The sequence below is a fragment of the Papilio polytes genome, unplaced genomic scaffold (genome assembly GCF_000836215.1).
Source record: "Papilio polytes unplaced genomic scaffold, Ppol_1.0 DF823731.1, whole genome shotgun sequence".
Lineage (NCBI taxonomy): Eukaryota > Metazoa > Arthropoda > Insecta > Lepidoptera > Papilionidae > Papilio > Papilio polytes.
In genome coordinates, this window is record NW_013525473.1 from 6192937 (window position 1) to 6198078 (window position 5142).

A 5142-nucleotide genomic window follows, 5' to 3' on the forward strand; every position below is an offset into this window, starting at 1 on the left:
TTTATCTTCAATTAACGCATAAGTATGCACTTTATGAATTATACATTAACAGCAGAAGCTTCTTTACACTGCTTTCACAAAAAGCGTGACATCGTAATCTAATCGTATCGCCATTCCGAAGTACATACCTGTACCGAGGGAGCAAAGACCGCGCGTGCGCGAGTTCCGCGCGCCGCCCTGCCGCCCGCCTTGCCGTCTGACAAACGCGCCTTCGCTACACACCGAGAAAAAAAAACACGCTCTACCGATTTTTAGAATAAAAAATTAAAGTCAATAATTCGAATCAGTGTTAGTGGCCAGTATTATTCTTAATAATTCCCGAACATTAAAAAATTAATAACAGCTTTGTTAAGTTGACTTTAGTGATGTGATGTAACGAATTAAAAAGCCTAATTATTATTAAATAATAATATACATGTATCTATTTAGTATTATGAGTGAACGATAGATATATTAAAGTTGTATGGAAGGGGTCTAATAGATACGTCTTGCGTAACTCTTCGTAAACTAGGTGAGTATAGCACTATGATCATTTTATTTTACACAAAAAATATACGTATTACATAAATAATAAACTATCTATTTATATGTAAATATAGCTAGTTTACATCGATACTTAAATTATTGATTAGAACGTAAATTTTACAAGCGAACCACGACACTGTAGATTGCAACAGCTTCTCGAAATATCTGGAATACTTAATTTATCACATAAAAGTTAATTATTACTAAGTATAAACAATACACGGAAACCACGATATTTCATTTCAAGTTTGTTGTAAATCTTTTGTAATAATCGCGTTTTAAAAAAAACGTTTCTTATAAAAAATTGTCGTTTACCGGAACTCAAATATTTTACAAGCAACATTACTTACTCTTTGACAAAAATGTTAACGCCTAACGTGTTAACTTAATAAACATAACAACACAATAGCATGTTGATGTTAATCTATTTGTGTTACAGTACTAAGCAATTAAACAATATTTAGTTAAATCCTTATAAATACCAACCACATACACACGAAACTATTAAATGTTTTATTGATATAAGTATTTTGACAATAAACGGAATGATATAATAAATATTATTACTGTACTGTATAATTTAGTGACCCTCGCCATTATCAAGGGCGTTTTACATTTAATTGATTTTCTACAAAAACCTATAGGACCAAAAAAATATCAAGGTTGCTTTAATTACAATCTGAAAGAAACTAACTGAAACGATTGAGGTAGGAAACAAGTATGAATATAGAATTATTTAAGCAATAGCTTATATGATGAGTCCCAAAATATTAAAAAGATTAAGCATAAATAATTACAGATAACGTAAAATTTACTTAGAAATATTCATAATAATAGAAACATCAAAACTATAATACAAATCTAAATGATGGATTACCCGTATAAGCTTTTTTCAGGGACGCTAACACTACGACCCCAAATCCCGGTTGGCGCCATCGATTTTATGACACAATGCTACTAACGAACCAACACTATCCACCAAATTGTTTGTATACGGCAGCTAAGAGGTTAGATTTAAATTGCTACGAGCGCTACGATTTCTCGTAGCACATTTATATGAGTATTACACGAAAAAAAGGAAATTATTAAAAACGCAGTACAATTGTTTTGTTAAATGCATTTCTAAATAAAAAAATACACATTAGAAAAAAATAAAAAACAAAAATATATCTTAATGTTAACTTTTCGTAACATGCAACAAGACATTTTTATTTTTTCCCCGGAAGCATATTTTTAATTCATTACGTACATTTCCCACAACCCTCTTAGGGGACTTTGAATACTAAAATAATCTCGAAAAAAGGTGAAGGGTTTTCCTAACTGCGAAAGTCATAGACTTCAGATTTAAATGTATTTTATTTAATTAAATGTCTTTAAGTAAATGTTATATTATTGGACAATAATAAACTAGGATGTATACCCCTGTGACAGACGCTAGAGGTGGTAACGTGGCTCTTTTAGAAAATGCGTAAAACTATTTATTATAGAAAATTACACAAAAGGAGGGCGCGTTGAGCTGTCATAATTTTCAGTTAAGCCAACAAGGTCAAAAACTTCGATCTATAATTGAAAAATATGAAATGCTCCCGTGGAAGGCATTGGGTAAAGTCTATGTCCAGCAATAGTCTGACAAAGACAAGAAAGATGAAATGCATATATTTTTTTTTTATTTTCCTTGTAACCACATAAATGCATTTACTGTTTTCCAAAATCTCATTAAAGTGAGATAAGGGATAGTTAAGTCTCTTTAAGTCTTCTCGCCAGATGGCCTCCTAAAGGCGACGCTTTTCACTGCAAATCTTTTTAAACTGCCGACATTTAAATAAGCATCGCAAACTCATTACGCGCGACCTATTTATAGCATAATTTATTTTGACTTGACGCCTTTGTGGGCACGGGGCGCGATCCATTCATCTCCCAACACCGCCTGTGCTGACCTAATGATTATATTTTTAATACACTGAGATATAAAAGGAAGATCCGTTACTAATAAAAAAATTCCCCCTGTAGTAAAACACAGTTAAAAAACTCTAGATTACGAACGTATAAATTTTACACTGCACTACTATATTTCGTAATTCAACCTTAATTCATTCGTTCAATTTTTTGTTGTCACCTTGGATAGATTTGTCGGAACTTCTGCAGAAAGGTTCTATTAAAAAGTAAATCAATCATCGCACTAAAAGCATTGTCAAGAACTTTTCAAGGTCATTCTGCGGAAGACAATATTGAAGTATATTTCCGAGCTATCTCTTTAACTTGGATAAAATATTTTGCAATAGTGTTGATATTGTAATTAAAATAGATAATTGTAAATAAGTTAATGCGTAAAATAAAATTTATGTGAATCAAATCGTATCGGAATTACGACAATTACATACTATGACGTTATAGTATCATTAGAGTTGGTCAATTTGTACTTCAAGAGCTATATATGTCATTTCTATATGTCAATAGCTTTTATTGCAGTTAGCTTAATGAACTTCTATTTTTTACTAGCTGTTCCCGTGCGGCTTCATCCGCATAAAATTATGAAAATTTTATTTTGTTATTTACATTGGTCAGATTATCAATAGCAAATGTCAAAATGACATGATATGACAACCCTTGGCAATCTTGCTTCCTTGATACTTACTTGACGTAAGTGTAGGGCCTTTTATTTAAAAATAAATTATTTAAAAACATGCTGTAATTGCTAACATCTTAGGCAAAAAAGAAGTGTGTGTTTACGCTTTATTATAATAGTATAGATTTAATAGTTCCAACTATACTAAGTATAACTAAAGTTCCACTTTACTTAGGACTTTACGGAAGACAGATTTAAAGGGTTTAAATATACGTCTTACAGCCTTCGTAAGAACACTTGCAGGTATTTAAGCCAATTATAAAGACGTGCTAATTACACACTTCTTAGCAAATGTTGAATACTTTACAGCGACTTGGAACCACGTGGTATCAACGCGTTGACGACGAGAACGCCTCGATACAATACTCTGGTATAATGTAATAATAGTAGTATATTTTGTATAAAAAATGTTGTTAGAATAGATTTTTATTACTTAGAAAAGTGGAGTAATATAACCTTTTTAATAATTGAAAAAAATCTATTGAAAAAAACAATGTTTCATTACTTGGAATAAACAGATCTTTGTCAACCGAGCTTTTGTTCATTATTAGCGCGTCGCGATTAGCTTTTATCACAAAAGCTTTCTGGAAGTGCGAGAGCAGAAAGCTTCGAGGAGTATTTTTAATATTTAACATTTTCTTATAGTAGAGTAACGGAGGCTCGATTGGTTTGTTGGAGCGTCGCCAAAGACGCGGCGCGTTTACTTATCTCTGAAGATTTCACTCTTTTAATATTTTATTTGTCTCATGCAATATCAAGTTGGATAAGCGGAGTGGAACGTTATCTTTTTATAATATTTTTCTATTTTTAAAAGTCTGCATCTATTATTATTGTTCTGCAACTTAAAAGTAGGACATATAGTTATTTCAACCATTTAAATATCAACAAATTATTATAAAACAATTTACTGTACTTTTCTATAACTATGAAGGAATTTAATAAATAAAAAACAATTATATAAATTGTCAAAACATTTCAAGAAAATAGTGCGACAGACATTATAATTACACTCTTTATAATCCTGTTAACATCGTACTAATTAGAAAAAAGAACTTTTTTAAGCAAAACATAATACTGGTCATAAATATTAACCAACCTTGTACATTGGCGCTAATCGTTTTCACTTTGATTTAAAAAAAATCCACATAAGCGACAACCCTAGCAACCGAGGCGGAAACCTTAAGCAGTAACGAAGTTACCTCGGCCTGAACTGGAGCAATTAACTTTGCGTACGTTCAAGTGGTCCCGTAATGCTTTCAGGAACGGCGCACCCCTGATGCATTGCGCCATCCACCGCACTGCAGCCCTAATTCAATCACTCTAAATTCAACTGTATAATTTGAGTGATAAAGTCGAAAATACTAGTTATTTATGAGAGGAATAATTAATGGTAATAATAATTATGGACACAAGCTTCCATTCAATACAAAGCCAGGTGTGATAGACATTTAAAAGCGTTAATTAATAAATCATCCACTTTAAAGCGTACGCAAGTACTGTATTATTACTGTGATTTATTTTATTACTTCAATATTTATTGTTACTGCATTTATTAACGATAATTACAACGAATGGTTTTCCGTGTTAAAAATACAATCGTATTTAAAACTGCTCTAAAATATTTTTTAAACTCATATATAGCATTGTCACATCGTAGACAGAAAATCGATAACTCGACAGATCGGCAAACGCACTCAGCAATCCCTGCAATCCAATTAACTTGCAGTAACTCGCTATTGTTGCGCTTTTCATTTATTTCGTTAATTAATCGTTATTCAATTATTTTCCACATAGCAACCGACGCGGTCTTGCTCTGACTGTTTATACCACTATTGACTCTTGTCTCTTTTTGACCGACTTCCCAAAAGAAGGAGGTATTCAATTCGTCGGTATATTCTTTTTTATTTTTTTTTTTATTTTTTTTTTATGTGTGTTACGGCATAACTCCGCCGCTAGTGGACCGATTTGGATAATTCTTTTTTTATCCGAAA

The 5142-nt window shown here is 31.8% G+C and overlaps 1 protein-coding gene across 1 annotated transcript in view; it reads left to right on the forward strand.

Annotated features, from left to right (window-relative positions):
* Nucleotides 1-448: 448 nt before the first annotated feature.
* The window catches only part of LOC106103815, a 27168-nt gene continuing 22474 nt past the window's right edge, over nt 449-5142 (forward strand). Inside the window, exon 1 of the mRNA XM_013283705.1 lies at nt 449-511. The gene's annotated coding sequence lies outside the window, so the exon portion shown is untranslated. The remainder of the gene's footprint in view (nt 512-5142) is intronic.